The following is a 19,568-nucleotide window of genomic DNA, read 5'->3' on the forward strand; positions in this document are numbered from 1 at the left end:
TGATTACTTACATGCATACCGCTATGCCCATGACATTTTAAAACTATTTTTTTCTAACTTACTTATAACCTTAAATCATTTTTCCATTATTTCTTTAACCATTTTGTAAGTTTCAGTCAAGCTTGGGTGTGATGACTTCGTACGTCCATTCATCAATCAATAAAAATAACAAGATAAACACCAGCAAACCAGCGATGTGGCAGCATTATTGGCCGGCCGGCCTGCCTCAATCATTTAGCAAGGTTGCTAACATGTGTGTGAGCAAGCGTGCGTCATGATGATGATCAGCCGTGGGGCAAACATTTCATTAAATGTCATCAACACGTAGCTCTTGCCTCCCGTCCCTCAACTAGGCAAGCATGATTGCCCGACTCCCGTCCTCTCATCCCGTCCCTACACCTGCCTCCACTCCCGTCCTCTCATCCCGTCCCCACACCTGCCTCCACTCCCGCCCTCTCCTCCCTCCACTCCCGCCCTCTCCTCCCGTCCCCATACCTGCCTCCACTCCCATCCTCTCATCCCGTCCCCACACCTGCCTCCACTCCCGCCCTCTCCTCCCGTCCCCATACCTGCCTCCACTCCCATCCTCTCATCCCGTCCCCATACCTGCCTCCACTCCCATCCTCTCATCCCGTCCCCACACCTGCCTCCACTCCCGCCCTCTCCTCCCGTCCCCATACCTGCCTCCACTCCCATCCTCTCATCCCGTCCCCACACCTGCCTCCACGCCCATCCTCTCATCCCGTCCCTACACCTGCCTCCACTCTCGCCCTCTCCTCCTGTCCCCACACCTGCACTCCTGCTCTCTTCTCCCATCTCCACATCACTACCGTCCCCACACCTGCCTCCACTCCTGTCCCCACACCAGCACTCCCGTCCTCTCCTCCCGTCCCCACACCTGCCGCCACTCCCGCCCTCTCCTCCCGTCCCCACGCCTGCCTCCACTACCGACCTCTACTCCCATCCCCACACCTGCACTCCCGCCCTCTCCTCTTTTTCCCACACCTGCATTCCCGTCCTCTCCTCCCTTCGCCACACCTGCACTCCCGTTCTCTCCTCCCATCCCCATACCTGCACTCCCATCCTCTCCTCCCGTCCCATATCTGCACTCCAGATCTCTCCTGTCCCCACACCTGCACTCTCACCCTCTAATCCTGGCTCCACACCTGCACACCCACCCACTCCTCCCGTCCCCACACCAGCACATCCGTCCTCTCCTCCTGTCCCCACACCTGCACTCCTGCCCTCTCCTCCCATCCCCACATCTGCACTCCAGATCTCTCCATCCGTTCCCACACCTGCACTCCCGTCCTCTCCTCCTGTTCCCATGCCTGCACTCCTGCCCTCTCCTCCCGTCCCTACACGTGCACTCTTGCCATCTCCTCCTGTCCTCACACCTGCATTCCCATCCCCACACCAGTACTCCCATGTTATCCTCCCCTCCCCACATCTGCACTCCAGACCTCTCCTCCCGTTCCCACAACAGCACTCCTGTCTTATCCTCCCCTCCTGTCGCCACATCTGCACTCCCATCCTCTCCTTCCATCCCCATACCTGCCCCATGCATCACACAGCATGCTTCTCTCATACCACTAACATATATATATATATATATATATATATATATATATATATATATATATATATATATATATATATATATATATTCATGTGAGAAACTGCAGAAGCTGGTGACGGAGTTTGGTAAAGTGTGTGGAAGAAGAAAGTTAAGAGTAAATGTGAATAAGAGCAAGGTTATTAGGTACAGTAGGGTTGAGGGTCAAGTCAATTGGGAGGTGAGTTTGAATGGAGAAAAACTGGAGGAAGTGAAGTGTTTTAGATATCTGGGAGTGGATCTGGCAGCGGATGGAACCATGGAAGCAGAAGTGGATCATAGGGTGGGGGAGGGGGCGAAAATTTTGGGAGCCTTGAAAAATGTGTGGAAGTCGAGAACATTATCCCGGAAAGCAAAAATGGGTATGTTTGAAGGAATAGTAGTTCCAACAATGTTGTATGGTTGCGAGGCGTGGGCTATGGATAGAGTTGTGCGCAGGAGGATGGATGTGCTGGAAATGAGATGTTTGAGGACAATGTGTGGTGTGAGGTGGTTTGATCGAGTAAGTAACGTAAGGGTAAGAGAGATGTGTGGAAATAAAAAGAGCGTGGTTGAGAGAGCAGAAGAGGGTGTTTTGAAATGGTTTGGGCACATGGAGAGAATGAGTGAGGAAAGATTGACCAAGAGGATATATGTGTCGGAGGTGGAGGGAACGAGGAGAAGAGGGAGACCAAATTGGAGGTGGAAAGATGGAGTGAAAAGGATTTTGTGTGATCGGGGCCTGAACATGCAGGAGGGTGAAAGGAGGGCAAGGAATAGAGTGAATTGGAGCAATGTGGTATACAGGGGTTGACGTGCTGTCAGTGGATTGAATCAAGGCATGTGAAGCGTCCGGGGTAAACCATGGAAAGCTGTGTAGGTATGTATATTTGCGTGTGTGGACGTGTGTATATACATGTGTATGGGGGTGGGTTGGGCCATTTCTTTCGTCTGTTTCCTTGCGCTACCTCGCAAACGCGGGAGACAGCGACAAAGTATAAAAAAAAAAAAAAAAAAAAAAAATATATATATATATATATATATATATATATATATATATATATATATATATATATATATATGGTGAAATGGAGCTTGTAGATTTATGTGCTGAAGAAGGACTGGTGATTGGGAATACTTGGTTTAAAAAGACAGATATACATAAGTATGCGTAAGTAAGTAGGAGAGATGGCCAAAGAGCGTTATTGGATTACATGTTAATTGATAGGCGTGTGAAAGAGAGACTTTTGGATGTTAATGTGCTGAGAGGTGCAACTGGAGGAATGTCTGATCATTATCTTATGGAGGCGAAGGTGAAGATTTATAGAGGTTTTCAGAAAAGAAGAGAGAATGTTGGGTTGAAGAGGGTGGTGAGAGAAAGTGAGCTTGGGAAGGAGACTTGTGTGAGGAAGTACCAGGAGAGACTGAGTACAGAATGGAAAAAGGTGAGAACAAAGGAAGTAAGGGGAGTCGGGGAGGAATGGGATGTATTTAGGGAAGCAGTGATGGCTTGCACAAAAGATGCTTGTGGCATGAGAAGCATGGGAGGTGGGCAGATTAGAAAGGGTAGTGAGTGACGGGATGAAGAAGTAAGATTATTAGTGAAAGAGAAGAGAGAGGCATTTGGACGATTTTTGCAGGGAAATGATGCAAATGATTGGGAGATGTATAAAAGAAAGAGGCAGGTCAAGAGAAAGATGCAAGAAGTGAAAAAGAGGGCAAATGAGAGTTGGAGTGAGAGAGTATTGTTGAATTTTAGGGAGAATAAAAAGATGTTTTGGAAGGAGGTAAATAAAGAGTGTAAGACAAGGGGACAAATGGGAACCTCAGCGCAGGGGGCTAATGGGGAGGTGATAACAAGTAGTGGTGATGTGAGGAGATGGAGTGAGTAATTTGAAGGTTTGTTGAATGTTTGACGATAGAGTGGCTGATAAAGGGTGTTTTGGTCGAGGTGATGTGCAAAGTGAGAGGGTTAGGGAGAATGATTTGGTAAACAATGAAGAGGTAGTAAAAGCTTTGCAGAAGATGAAAGCCGGCAAGGCAGTGGGTTTGGATGGTATTGCAGTGGAATCTATTAAAAAAATGGGGTGACTGTATTGTTGACTATTTGGTAAGGTTATTTAATGTATGAATGACTCATGGTGAGGTGCCTGAGGATTGGCGGAATGCTTGCACAGTGCCATTGTACAAAGGCAAAGGGGGTAAAACTGAGTGCTCAAATTACAGAGGTATAAGTTTGTTGAGTATTCCTGGTAAATTATATGGGAGGGTATTGATTGAAAGGATGAAGTCATGTACAGAGCATCAGATTGGGGAAGAGCAGTGTGGTTTCAGAAGTGGTAGAGGATGTGTGGATCAGGTGTTTGCTTTGAAGAATGTATGTGAGAAATACTTAGAAGAGGAAATGGATTTGTATGTAGCATTTATGGATCTGGAAAAGGAATATGATAGAGTTGACAGAGATGCTCTGTGGAAGGTATTAAGAATATATGGTGCAAGAGGCAAGTTGTTAGAAGCAGTGAAAAGTTTTTATCGAGGATGTAAGGCATGTGTACGTGTAGGAAGAGAGGAAAGTGATTGGTTCTCAGTGAATGTTGGTTTGCAGCAAGGGTGCGTGATGTCTCCATGGTTGTTTAATTTGTTTGTGGATGGGGTTGTCAGGGAGGTTAATGCAAGAGCTTTGGAAAGAGGGGCAAGTATGCAGTCTGTTGTGGATGAGAGAGCTTGTGAAGTGAGTCGGTTGTTGTTCTCTGATGATACAGCACTGGTGGCTGATGCGGGTGAGAAAGTGCAGAAGCTGGTGACTGAGTTTGGCAAAGTGTGTGAAAGAAGAAAACTGAGAGTAAATAAAGTGTGAACTATCTTATTTTTCTTATATTATAATTACATAAAGTGTGAACTACACTATTTTTCTTATATCATAATTACATAAAGTGTGACCTTATTTTCTTAAATTGTAATGACATAAAGTGTGAACTACTTTATTTTTCTTATATAATTACATAAAGTGTGAACTACCTTATTTTTCTTATAATTACATAAAAAGTGAACTACCTTATTTTACTTATTTTATAATTACATAAAGCATGAACTACCTTATTTTTCTTATAATTACATAAAGTGTGAACTACCTTATTTTTCTTATTTCATAATTACATAAAGTGTGATTCATGTGAGAAACTGCAGAAGCTGGTGACTGAGTTTGGTAAAGTGTGTGAAAGAAGAAAGTTATGAGTAAATGTGAATAAGAGCAAGGTTATTAGATACAGTAGGGTTGAGGGTCAAGTCAATTGGGAGGTAAGTTTGAATGGAGAAAAACTGGACGAAGTAAAGTGTTTTAGATATCTGGGAGTGGATCTGGCAGCGGATGGAACCATGGAAGCGGAAGTGGATCATAGGGTGGGGGAGGGGACGAAAATTCTGGGAGCCTTGAAGAATGTGTGGAAGTCGAGAACATTATCTCGGAAAGCAAAAATGAGTATGTTTGAAGGAATAGTGGTTCCAACAATGTTGTATGGTTGCGAGGCGTGGGCTATAGATAGAGTTGTGCGCAGGAGGATGGATGTGCTGGAAATGAGATGTTTGAGGACAATGTGTGGTGTGAGGTGGTTTGATCAAGTAAGTAACGTAAGGGTAAGAGAGATGTGTGGAAATAAAAAGAGCGTGGTTGATAGAGCAGAAGAGGGTGTTTTGAAATGGTTTGGGCACATGGAGAGAATGAGTGAGGAAAGATTGACCAAGAGGATACATGTGTCAGAGGTGGAGGGAACGAGGAGAAGTGGGAGACCAAATTGGAGGTGGAAAGATGGAGTGAAAAAGATTTTGTTTGATCGGGGCCTGAACATGCAGGAGGGTGAAAGGAGGGCAAGGAATAGAGTGAATTGGATCGATGTGGTATACCGGGGTTGACGTGCTGTCAGTGGGTTGAATCAGGGCATGTGAACCGTCTGGGGTAAACCATGGAAAGCTGTGTAGGTATGTATATTTGCGTGTGTGGACGTATGTATATACATGTGTATGGGGTGGGTTGGGCCATTTCTTTCGTCTGTTTCCTTGCGCTACCTCGCAAACGTGGGAGACAGCGACAAAGCAAAAAAAAAAAAAAAAAAAAGTGTGAACTACCTTATTTTTCTTATATCATAATTACGTAAAGTATGAACTACATTATTTTTCTTATAATTACATAAAGTGTGAATTACCTTATTTTTCTTACATAGTATGAACTACATTATTTTTCTTACATTATAATTACATAAAGTGTGAACTACCTTATTTTCTTATATCACAATTACATAAAGTATGAACTATATTATTTTTCTTATATCATAATTACATAAAGTGTGAACAAACTTATTTTTCTTATCTTATAATTACATAAAGTGTGAACTACCTTATCTTTTTTATATCATAATTACATAAAGTGTGAACTACACTATTTCCCTTATATCACAATTACATAAAAAGTGAACTGCCTTCTTTTCCTTATATCAAAATTGCATAAAGTATGAACTTCTTTATTTTTCTTATTATGACAAAGTATGACCTACGTTATATTCCTTATATTATAATTACACAAAGTGTGAACTACTTATTTTTCTTATATTATAATTACATAAGTGTGAACTACCTTATTTTTCTTATATCATAATTACATAAAGCATACATAAAGTATCAAGTAAATTATTTTTCTTATAATTACATAAAGTGTGAACAACCTTACTTTTTTTTGTATCATATTACATAAAGTGTGAACTACCTTATTTTTCTTGTATAATAATTACATACAGTATGAACTCCATTGTTCTTACAATTACACAAAGTGTGAATTACCTTTCTTATAATTACATAAAGTATGAACTACCTTATTTTTCTTATACTATAATTACATAAAGTGTGAACTGCCTTGTTTTTCTTATAATTAAAGTGTGAACTACCTTACTGTATACAAGAAAGAGGGAGGAGGTCAAAAGAAAGGTGCAAGAGGTGAAAAAGAGGGCAAATGAGAGTTGGAGTGAGAGAGTATCATTAAACTTTAAGGAGAATAAAAAGATGTTTTAGAAGGAGGTAAATAGAGGGTGTAAGATGAGAGAACAAATGGGAACATCAGTGAAGGGGGCTAATGGGTAGGTAATAACATGTAGTGGTGATGTGAGAAGGAGATGGAGTGAGTATACTGAAAGTTTGTTAAATGTGTTAGATAACAGAGTGGCAGAGACAGGGTGTTTTGGTCGAGGTGGTGTGCAAAGTGAGAGGGTTAGGGAGAATGATTTGGTAAACAATGAAGAGGTAGTAAAAGCTTTGCAGAAGATGAAAGCCAGCAAGCCAGTGGGTTTGGATGGTATTGCAGTGGAATTCATTGAAAAGGGGGTGACTGTACTGTCGACTGGTTGGTAAGGATATTTAATGTATGTATGACTCATGGTGAGGTGCCTGAGGATTGGTGGAATGCATGCACAGTGCCATTGCACACAGGCAAAGGGGATACAGGTGAGTGCTCAAATTACAGAGGTATGAGTTTGTTGAGTATTCCTGGGAAATTATATGGGAGGGTATTGACTGAGAGGGTGAAGGCATGTACAGAGCATCAGATTGGGGAAGAGCAGTGTGGTTTCAGAAGTGGTAGAGGATGTGTAGATCAGGTGTTTGCTTTGAAGAATGTATGTGAGAAATACTTAGAAGAGGAAATGGATTTGTATGTAGCATTTATGGATCTGGAAAAGGAATATGATAGAGTTGACAGAGATGCTCTGTGGAAGGTATTAAGAATATATGGTGCAAGAGGCAAGTTGTTAGAAGCAGTGAAAAGTTTTTATCGAGGATGTAAGGCATGTGTACGTGTAGGAAGAGAGGAAAGTGATTGGTTCTCAGTGAATGTTGGTTTGCAGCAAGGGTGCGTGATGTCTCCATGGTTGTTTAATTTGTTTGTGGATGGGGTTGTCAGGGAGGTTAATGCAAGAGCTTTGGAAAGAGGGGCAAGTATGCAGTCTGTTGTGGATGAGAGAGCTTGTGAAGTGAGTCGGTTGTTGTTCTCTGATGATACAGCACTGGTGGCTGATGCGGGTGAGAAAGTGCAGAAGCTGGTGACTGAGTTTGGCAAAGTGTGTGAAAGAAGAAAACTGAGAGTAAATAAAGTGTGAACTATCTTATTTTTCTTATATTATAATTACATAAAGTGTGAACTACACTATTTTTCTTATATCATAATTACATAAAGTGTGACCTTATTTTCTTAAATTGTAATGACATAAAGTGTGAACTACTTTATTTTTCTTATATAATTACATAAAGTGTGAACTACCTTATTTTTCTTATAATTACATAAAAAGTGAACTACCTTATTTTACTTATTTTATAATTACATAAAGCATGAACTACCTTATTTTTCTTATAATTACATAAAGTGTGAACTACCTTATTTTTCTTATTTCATAATTACATAAAGTGTGATTCATGTGAGAAACTGCAGAAGCTGGTGACTGAGTTTGGTAAAGTGTGTGAAAGAAGAAAGTTATGAGTAAATGTGAATAAGAGCAAGGTTATTAGATACAGTAGGGTTGAGGGTCAAGTCAATTGGGAGGTAAGTTTGAATGGAGAAAAACTGGACGAAGTAAAGTGTTTTAGATATCTGGGAGTGGATCTGGCAGCGGAAGGAACCATGGAAGCGGAAGTGGATCATAGGGTGGGGGAGGGGACGAAAATTCTGGGAGCCTTGAAGAATGTGTGGAAGTCGAGAACATTATCTCGGAAAGCAAAAATGAGTATGTTTGAAGGAATAGTGGTTCCAACAATGTTGTATGGTTGCGAGGCGTGGGCTATAGATAGAGTTGTGCGCAGGAGGATGGATGTGCTGGAAATGAGATGTTTGAGGACAATGTGTGGTGTGAGGTGGTTTGATCAAGTAAGTAACGTAAGGGTAAGAGAGATGTGTGGAAATAAAAAGAGCGTGGTTGATAGAGCAGAAGAGGGTGTTTTGAAATGGTTTGGGCACATGGAGAGAATGAGTGAGGAAAGATTGACCAAGAGGATACATGTGTCAGAGGTGGAGGGAACGAGGAGAAGTGGGAGACCAAATTGGAGGTGGAAAGATGGAGTGAAAAAGATTTTGTTTGATCGGGGCCTGAACATGCAGGAGGGTGAAAGGAGGGCAAGGAATAGAGTGAATTGGATCGATGTGGTATACCGGGGTTGACGTGCTGTCAGTGGGTTGAATCAGGGCATGTGAACCGTCTGGGGTAAACCATGGAAAGCTGTGTAGGTATGTATATTTGCGTGTGTGGACGTATGTATATACATGTGTATGGGGTGGGTTGGGCCATTTCTTTCGTCTGTTTCCTTGCGCTACCTCGCAAACGTGGGAGACAGCGACAAAGCAAAAAAAAAAAAAAAAAAAAGTGTGAACTACCTTATTTTTCTTATATCATAATTACGTAAAGTATGAACTACATTATTTTTCTTATAATTACATAAAGTGTGAATTACCTTATTTTTCTTACATAGTATGAACTACATTATTTTTCTTACATTATAATTACATAAAGTGTGAACTACCTTATTTTCTTATATCACAATTACATAAAGTATGAACTATATTATTTTTCTTATATCATAATTACATAAAGTGTGAACAAACTTATTTTTCTTATCTTATAATTACATAAAGTGTGAACTACCTTATCTTTTTTATATCATAATTACATAAAGTGTGAACTACACTATTTCCCTTATATCACAATTACATAAAAAGTGAACTGCCTTCTTTTCCTTATATCAAAATTGCATAAAGTATGAACTTCTTTATTTTTCTTATTATGACAAAGTATGACCTACGTTATATTCCTTATATTATAATTACACAAAGTGTGAACTACTTATTTTTCTTATATTATAATTACATAAGTGTGAACTACCTTATTTTTCTTATATCATAATTACATAAAGCATACATAAAGTATCAAGTAAATTATTTTTCTTATAATTACATAAAGTGTGAACAACCTTACTTTTTTTTGTATCATATTACATAAAGTGTGAACTACCTTATTTTTCTTGTATAATAATTACATACAGTATGAACTCCATTGTTCTTACAATTACACAAAGTGTGAATTACCTTTCTTATAATTACATAAAGTATGAACTACCTTATTTTTCTTATACTATAATTACATAAAGTGTGAACTGCCTTGTTTTTCTTATAATTAAAGTGTGAACTACCTTACTGTATACAAGAAAGAGGGAGGAGGTCAAAAGAAAGGTGCAAGAGGTGAAAAAGAGGGCAAATGAGAGTTGGAGTGAGAGAGTATCATTAAACTTTAAGGAGAATAAAAAGATGTTTTAGAAGGAGGTAAATAGAGGGTGTAAGATGAGAGAACAAATGGGAACATCAGTGAAGGGGGCTAATGGGTAGGTAATAACATGTAGTGGTGATGTGAGAAGGAGATGGAGTGAGTATACTGAAAGTTTGTTAAATGTGTTAGATAACAGAGTGGCAGAGACAGGGTGTTTTGGTCGAGGTGGTGTGCAAAGTGAGAGGGTTAGGGAGAATGATTTGGTAAACAATGAAGAGGTAGTAAAAGCTTTGCAGAAGATGAAAGCCAGCAAGCCAGTGGGTTTGGATGGTATTGCAGTGGAATTCATTGAAAAGGGGGTGACTGTACTGTCGACTGGTTGGTAAGGATATTTAATGTATGTATGACTCATGGTGAGGTGCCTGAGGATTGGTGGAATGCATGCACAGTGCCATTGCACACAGGCAAAGGGGATACAGGTGAGTGCTCAAATTACAGAGGTATGAGTTTGTTGAGTATTCCTGGGAAATTATATGGGAGGGTATTGACTGAGAGGGTGAAGGCATGTACAGAGCATCAGATTGGGGAAGAGCAGTGTGGTTTCAGAAGTGGTAGAGGATGTGTAGATCAGGTGTTTGCTTTGAAGAATGTATGTGAGAAATACTAGAAAAGCAAATGGATTTGTGTGTAGCATTTGTGGATCTGGAGAAGGCTTATGATAGAGTTGATAGAGCTGCTCTGTGGAAGGTATTAAAAATATATGTGTGGGAGGCAAGTTGCTAGAAGCAGTAAAAAGTTTTTATCGAAGATGTAAGGCATGTGTACGAGTAGGAAGAGAGGAAAGTAATTGGTTCTCAGTGAATGTCGGTTTGTGGCAGGGGTGTGTGATGTCTCCATGGTTGTTAAATTTGTATATGGATGGGGTGAATGCAAGAGTTTTGGAGAGAGGGACAAATATGCAGTGTGTTGTAGATGAGAGGGCTTGGGAAGTGAGTCAGCTGTTGTTCACTGATGATACAGCACTGGCAGCTGATTCAGGTGAGAAACTGCAGAAGCTGGTGACAGTTTGGTAAAGTGTGTGAAAGAAGAAAGCTGAGAGTATATGTGAATAAGAGCAAGGTTATTAGGTACAGTAGGGTTGAAGGACAAGTCAATTGGGAGGTAAGTCTGAATGGAGAAAGACTGGAGGAAGTGAAGTGTTTTACATATCTGGGAGCGGTTTTGGCAGTGGATGGAACCATGGAAGCGGAAGTGAGTCACAGGGTGGGGGGAGGAGGCGAAAGTTCTCGAAGCATTGAAAAATGTGTGGAAGGCGAGAACATTACCTCAGAAAGCAAAAATGGGTTTGTTTGAAGGAATAGGGGCTCCAACAATGTTATATGGTTGCGAGGAGTGGGCTATAGATAGAGTTGTAAGGAGGAGGGTGGATGTGTTGAAAATGAGATGTTAGAGGACAATATGTGGTGTGAGGTGGTTTGATCGATTAAGTAATGAAAGGGTAAGAGATGTGTGGTAATAAATTGTGGTTGAGAGAGCAGAAGAGGGTGTTTTGAAATGGTTTGGTCACATGGAGAGAATGAGTAAGGAAAGATTGACAAAGAGGATATATGTGTCAAAGGTGGAGGGAATGAGAAGTGGGAGACCAAATTGGAGGTGGAAAGATGGAGTGAAAAAGATTTTGAGCAATTGGGGCCTGAACATGCAGGAGGGTGGAAGGTGTGCAAGGAATAGAGTGAAGTGGAACAATGTGGTATACTTGGGTCAACATGCTGTCAATGGATTGAACCAGGGCATGTGAAGCGTCTGGGGTAAATCATGGAAAGTTTTGTGGGGCCTGGATGTGGAAAGGGAGCTGTGGTTTCGGTGCATCATACATAACAGCTAGAGACTAAGCGTGAATGAATGTGGCCTTTGTTGTCTTTTCCTAGCACTACCTCTCGTGCATGCGGGGGGAGGGAGTTGTCATTTCATGTGTGACGGGGTGGCAACAGGAATGAATAAAGGCAGCAAGTATGAATTATGTACATGTGTATATATGTATGTGTCTGTGTAAGTATATATATGTACACACTGAAATCTATAGGTGTGTATATGTGCGTGTGTGGACATGTATGTATATATATGTGTATGTGGGTGGGTTGGGCCATTCTTCCATCTGTTTCCTTGCGCTACCTCGCTAATGCGGGTGACAGCGACAAAGTATGAAAAAAAAATAATTATAATTACATAAAGTATGAACCTTATTTTTCTTATACTATAATTACATAAAGTGTGAACTACCTTGTTTTTCTTATAATTACATTAAGTGTGAACTACCTAATTTTTCTTATAATTACATAAAGTGTAAACTATTTCATTGTTCTTATATTATAATTACATAAAGAGTGAACTACATGTTTTTCTTATATCATAATTATATAAAGTGTGAACTACATTATTTCTCTTATATTACAATAACTTAAAGTGTAAATATTTGCCTATTTTAAAGCCTATTAATTTACAATTCAAGTAGTTAAGTTCATGATGGTAAGTAGTTGGGTTTATTTTACCATTCTAGCGCAAGTGTGTAATGTTGATTTGTTAATGGTTCATTATCACAGCAAATGTTATTCTTTATTCCTTGTAAGGTTTCTTCATGTGTTAATTCAGTATCTAAATTTTTGGGTTAGGTTCATTTCTTACTTGTGTATTTGAGGGAAATATGGGGTTAATTAATGTAAATAACATTAATTAACCCCATATTTCCCTCAAACATGAAACTAATTAACCCAATATTTCCCTAACAAACATGAAACTCATTAAGGCATTATAGAACATTGTTCAATCGTATATAATATTCATTATCAAGATGTACAATTGTCCTTGTACAAATCATCATATAATGTTCATTATCAAGGTGAAAATTGTTCTTGTACAAATTATCAAATAATGTTCATGATTGATGTACAATTGTTCTTGTACAAATTATCATATAATGTTCATTATTGATGTACAATTGTTCTTGTACAAATTATCAAATAATGTTCATTACTGATGTACAACTGTTCTTGTACAAATCAAATAATGTTCATTATTGATGTACATTTGTTCATGTACAAATTATCAAATAATGTTCATTACTGATGTACAATTGTTCTTGTACAAATCATCATATAATGTTCATTATCAAGATGTACAATTGTTCATGTACACATTATCATATAATGTTCATTATCATGATGTACAATTGTTCATGTACACATTATCATATATTGTTCATTATCAAGATGTACAATTGTTCTTGTACACATTATCATATATTGTTCATTATCAAGATGTACAATTGTTCATGTACACATTATCATATATTGTTCATTATCAAGATGTACAATTGTTCATGTACAAATCATCATATAATGTTCATTATCAAGATGTACAATTGTTCATGTACACATTATCATATATTGTTCATTATCAAGATGTACAATTGTTATTATATGATATATTATCATTTGGTTAATGAACACATTAATGGTAGGTTACTGTACTGCCTGATCCATAGGTTTACTTACAATCAAACATTTAAGTACGTCACTTATACACTGACTGATCCATAGGTTTACTTACAATCAAACATTTAAGTACGTCACTTATAAACGGACTGATCCATAGGTTTACTTACAATCAAACATTTAAGTACGTCACTTATACACTGACTGATCCATAGGTTTACTTACAATCAAACATTTAAGTACGTCACTTATAAACTGACTGATCCATAGGTTTACTTACAATCAAACATTTAAGTACGTCACTTATAAACTGACTGATCCATAGGTTTACTTACAATCAAACATTTAAGTACGTCACTTATAAACGGACTGATCCATAGGTTTACTTACAATCAAACATTTAAGTACGTCACTTATACACTGACTGATCCATAGGTTTACTTACAATCAAACATTTAAGTACGTCACTTATAAACTGACTGATCCATAGGTTTACTTACAATCAAACATTTAAGTACGTCACTTATACACTGACTGATCCATAGGTTTACTTACAATCAAACATTTAAGTACGTCACTTATAAACGGACTGATCCATAGGTTTACTTACAATCAAACATTTAAGTACGTCACTTATAAACTGACTGATCCATAGGTTTACTTACAATCAAACATTTAAGTACGTCACTTATACACTGACTGATCCATAGGTTTACTTACAATCAAACATTTAAGTACGTCACTTATAAACTGACTGATCCATAGGTTTACTTACAATCAAACATTTAAGTAAGTCACTTATACACTGACTGATCCATAGGTTTACTTACAATCAAACATTTAAGTACGTCACTTATAAACTGACTGATCCATAGGTTTACTTACAATCAAACATTTAAGTACGTCACTTATAAACTGACTGATCCATAGGTTTACTTACAATCAAACATTTAAGTACGTCACTTATAAACTGACTGATCCATAGGTTTACTTACAAACATTTAAGTACGTCACTTATAAACTGACTGATCCATAGGTTTACTTACAATCAAACATTTAAGTACGTCACTTATACACTGACTGATCCATAGGTTTACTTACAATCAAACATTTAAGTACGTCACTTATAAACGGACTGATCCATAGGTTTACTTACAATCAAACATTTAAGTACGTCACTTATAAACTGACTGATCCATAGGTTTACTTACAATCAAACATTTAAGTAAGTCACTTATACACTGACTGATCCATAGGTTTACTTACAATCAAACATTTAAGTACGTCACTTATAAACTGACTGATCCATAGGTTTACTTACAATCAAACATTTAAGTACGTCACTTATAAACTGCCTGATCCATAGGTTTACTTACAATCAAACATTTAAGTACGTCACTTATAAACTGACTGATCCATAGGTTTACTTACAATCAAACATTTAAGTACGTCACTTATAAACTGACTGATCCATAGGTTTACTTACAATCAAACATTTAAGTACGTCACTTATAAACTGACTGATCCATAGGTTTACTTACAATCAAACATTTAAGTACGTCACTTACAAAGTTGATCACATAAATGAGCCAGGTTGACCAGCAGACGACACACACTTATCGACCCGACCAGCTGACATCATACCTTACCTGCAGGATGATGATGATGATATCTTACCTGCAGGATGATGATGATGATGATGACTGGTTGAGCTCAGTGGTCCACAAGATGACGACCTTATCACAAATAACACTAGTATTCCTAGTCTCAAACTTGAGTAATGTCACTTGTAATATAAGGTACTGACGTGGTCGTGCCACTTAACTACTTAACGATCTCACTACGTAATATAATGAATGACGTCATGAAGGGATCAGGAGGAACGTGCGTCGTGGCTCACCTCACCTTCTACACTGACTGACCATCTTACTACACACACACGCGCACGCGCACACGTCACTAATAGTGAACATTATTATCCTTGCTTTCCTCTCCTTTAATAACTTTATTAGAGACTCTTCCTTATCATGATGAATTATGAGACATCCAAATGATGAAAGGCTTATACGCGATATATAATGGTTCTCAAAATATGGAGTTAAGGCACAAGGCGATAACATCCAACACTGGCTGGCTTCCGCATGGCTTCAACAGTAGCAACACTGGCTGGCTCCTGCAAGCTTCCGCATGGCTTCAACAGTAGCAACACTGGCTGGCTCCTGCAAGCTTCCGCATGGCTTCAACAGTAGCAACACTGGCTGGCTCCTGCAAGCTTCCGCATGGCTTCAACAGTAGCAACACTGGCTGGCTCCTGCAGGCTTCAGGATGGGTTCAACAGTAGCAACACTGGCTGGCTCCTGCAAGCTTCCGAATGGCTTCAACAGTAGCAACACTGGCTGGCTCCTGCAAGCTTCCGCATGGCTTCAACAGTAGCAACACTGGCTGGCTCCTGCAAGCTTCCGCATGGCTTCAACAGTAGCAACACTGGCTGGCTCCTGCAAGCTTCCGCATGGCTTCAACAGTAGCAACACTGGCTGGCTCCTGCAAGCTTCCGCATGGCTTCAACAGTAGCAACACTGGCTGGCTCCTGCAAGCTTCCGCATGGCTTCAACAGTAGCAACACTGGCTGGCTCCTGCAGGTTTCAGGATGGGTTCAACAGTAGCACACTGGCTGGCTCCTGCAAGCTTCCGCATGGCTTCAACAGTAGCAACACTGGCTGGCTCCTGCAAGCTTCCGCATGGCTTCAACAGTAGCAACACTGGCTGGCTCCTGCAGGTTTCAGGATGGGTTCAACAGTAGCAACACTGGCTGGCTCCTGCAAGCTTCCGCATGGCTTCAACAGTAGCAACACTAGCTGGCTCCTGCAAGCTTCCGCATGGCTTCAACAGTAGCAACACTGGCTGGCTCCTGCAGGTTTCAAGATGGGTTCAACAGTAGCAACACTGGCTGGCTCCTGCAAGCTTCCGCATGGCTTCAACAGTAGCAACACTGGCTGGCTCCTGCAGGTTTCAGGATGGGTTCAACAGTAGCAACACTGGCTGGCTCCTGCAGGCTTCCGCATGGCTTCAACATTAGCAACACTGGCTGGCTCCTGCAGGTTTCAGGATGGGTTCAACAGTAGCAACACTGGCTGGCTCCTGCAGGCTTCCGCATGGCTTCAACAGTAGCAACACTGGCTGGCTCCTGCAGGTTTCAGGATGGGTTCAACAGTAGCAACACTGGCTGGCTCCTGCAGGTTTCAGGATGGGTTCAACAGTAGCAACACTGGCTGGCTCCTGCAGGCTTCCGCATGGCTTCAACATTAGCAACACTGGCTGGCTCCTGCAGGTTTCAGGATGGGTTCAACAGTAGCAACACTGGCTGGCTCCTGCAGGCTTCCGCATGGCTTCAACAGTAGCAACACTGGCTGGCTCCTGCAAGCTTCTGCATGGCTTCAACAGTAGCAACACTGGCTGGCTCCTGCAGGTTTCAGGATGGCTTCAACAGTAGCAACACTGGCTGGCTCCTGCAAGCTTCCGCATGGCTTCAACAGTAGCAACACTGGCTGGCTCCTGCAGGTTTCAGGATGGGTTCAACAGTAGCAACACTGGCTGGCTCCTGCAGGCTTCAGGATGGCTTCAACAGTAGCAACACTGGCTGGCTCCTGCAAGCTTCCGCATGGCTTCAACATTAGCAACACTGGCTGGCTCCTGCAGGTTTCAGGATGGGTTCAACAGTAGCAACACTGGCTGGCTCCTGCAGGCTTCAGGATGTGTTCAACAGTAGCAACACTGGCTGGCTCCTGCAGGCTTCCGCATGGGTTCAACAGTAGCAACACTGGCTGGCTCCTGCAGGCTTCCGCATGGCTTCAACAGTAGCAACACCGGCTGGCTCCTGCAAGCTTCTGCATGGCTTCAACAGTAGCAACACTGGCTGGCTCCTGCAGGTTTCAGGATGGGTTCAACAGTAGCAACACTGGCTGGCTCCTGCAGGCTTCAGACTGTGTTCATCTTGATGTTCAACAGTAGCACACTGGCTGGCTCCTGCAGGCTTCAGGATGTGTTCATCTTGATGTTCAACAGTAGCAACACTGGCTGGCTCCAGCAACCTTCAGGATGTGTTCATCTTGATGTTCAACAGTAGCAACACTGGCTGGCTCCAGCAGGCTTCAGGACGGGTTCATCTTGATGTTCAACAGTAGCACACTGGCTGGCTCCTGCAGGCTTCAGGATGTGTTCATCTTGATGTTCAACAGTAGCAACACTGGCTGGATCCTGCAGGCTTCAGGATGGGTTCAACAGTAGCAACACTGGCTGGCTCCAGCAACCTTCAGGATGTGTTCATCTTGATGTTCAACAGTAGCAACACTGGCTGGCTCCTGCAGGCTTGAGGATGGGTTCATCTTGATGTTCAACAGTAGCAACACTGGCTGGCTCCTGCAAGCTTCCGGATGTGTTCATCTTGATGTTCAACAGTAGCAACACTGCCTGGCTAATGCAGGCTTCAGGATGTGTTCATCTTGATGATGAACAGTAGCAACAATGGCTTGCTCCTGCAAGCTTCCACATGGGTTCATCTTGATGTTCAACAGTAGCAACACTGGCTGGCTCCTGCACGCTTCAGGATGGGTTCAACAGTAGCAACACTGGCTCCTGCAAGCTTCAGGATGTGTTCATCTTGATGTTCAACAGTAGCAACACTGGCTGGATCCTGCAGGCTTCCGGATGTGTTCATCTTGATGTTCAACAGTAGCAACACTGGCTGGATCCTGCAGGCTTCCGGATGTGTTCATCTTGATGTTCAACAGTAGCAACACTGGCTGGATGCTGCAAGCTTGAAGATAGGTTCATCTTAATGTTCAACAGTAGCAACACTGGCTGGCTCCTGCAGGCTTCAGAATTGGTTCATCTTGATGTTCAACAGTAGCAACACTGGCTGCCTCCTGCAGGCTTCCGGATATGTTCATCTTAATGTTCAACAGTAGCACACTGGCTGGCTCCTGCAGGCTTCAGGATGTGTTCATCTTGATGTTCAACAGTAGCAACAATGGCTTGCTCCTGCAGGCTTCAGGATGTGTTCATCTTGATGTTCAACAGTAGCATCACTGGCTGGCTCCTGCAGGCTTCAGGATGTGTTCATCTTGATGTTCAACAGTAGCATCACTGGCTGGCTCCTGCAGGCTTCAGGACGGTTCATCTGGATGTTCAACAGTAGCATCACTGGCTGGCTCCTGCAGGCTTCAGGATGTGTTCATCTTGATGTTCAACAGTAGCATCACTGGCTGCCTCCAGCAGGCTTCAGGACGGGTTCATCTTGATGTTCAACAGTAGCAACACTGGCTGGATCCTGCAGGCTTCAGGATGTGTTCATCTTGATGCTCAACAGTAGCAACACTGGCTGGATCCTGCAGGCTTCAGGATGTGTTCATCTTGATGTTCAACAGCAGCAACACTGGCTGGCTCCTGCAGGCTTCCGAATGTGTTCATCTTGATGTTCAACAGTAGCAACACTGGCTGGATCCTGCAGGCTTCAGGATGTGTTCATCTTGATGTTCAACAGTAGCAACACTGCCTGGCTCCAGCAGGCTTCAGGACTGGTTCATCTTGATGTTCAACAGTAGCAACACTGGCTGGCTCCTGCAGGCTTCAGGACGGGTTCATCTTGATACATTATCATACATCTCAAGACTATACTCCAAGGTACAAGAGCATGTCCAGCCACGACATACAGTATGTGGACTTAGTATATAACAATAGTGTCCTTGCTGGTCTCCTGAACCACTCTTTGTACAGTACAACTATTGTCATATCACATGATAAACCCTTTACTGTACAGACTCAAGGCCATACTAGATCAGCTTTCCTTCATCCACATCCACCCAATTTCTTCAATATATACAAAAAACATGGACACAATTATACGCATTATTTTGTGGAGGCGAAAGTGAAGAACTGTAGAGGTTTTCAGAAAACAAGAGAGAATGTTGGGGTGAAGAGAGTAGTGAGAGTACGTGAGCTTGGGAAGGAGACTTGTCTGAGGAAATACCACGAGGGACTGAGTACAGAATAGAAATAAGTGAGAACAAAGGATGTAAGGGGAGCAGGGAGGAATGGGACGTATTTAGGGAAGCAGTGATGGCTTGCATGAAAGATGCTTGTGGCATGAGAAGCGTGGGAGGTAGGCAGATTAGAAAGGGTAGTGAGTGCTGGGATGAA

General features: G+C 41.4%; 1 protein-coding gene across 4 annotated transcripts in view; it reads right to left on the bottom strand.

Annotated features, from left to right (window-relative positions):
* The window catches only part of LOC139765620 (WD repeat and SOCS box-containing protein 1-like), a 193,098-nt gene extending 177,802 nt beyond the window's left edge, over positions 1-15,296 (bottom strand). For 2 of the 4 annotated variants that reach the window (XM_071693289.1, XM_071693287.1), the window contains exon 1: positions 15,051-15,295. The gene's annotated coding sequence lies outside the window, so the exon portion shown is untranslated. Of the gene's footprint in view, positions 1-15,050 lie in introns of all 4 variants that reach the window. The other 2 variants (XM_071693290.1, XM_071693291.1) reach the window with 2 other exon arrangements.
* Positions 15,297-19,568: the final 4,272 nt, after the last annotated feature.

The sequence above is a fragment of the Panulirus ornatus genome, chromosome 55, assembly GCF_036320965.1.
Source record: "Panulirus ornatus isolate Po-2019 chromosome 55, ASM3632096v1, whole genome shotgun sequence".
Taxonomy (NCBI): Eukaryota; Metazoa; Arthropoda; class Malacostraca; order Decapoda; family Palinuridae; genus Panulirus; species Panulirus ornatus.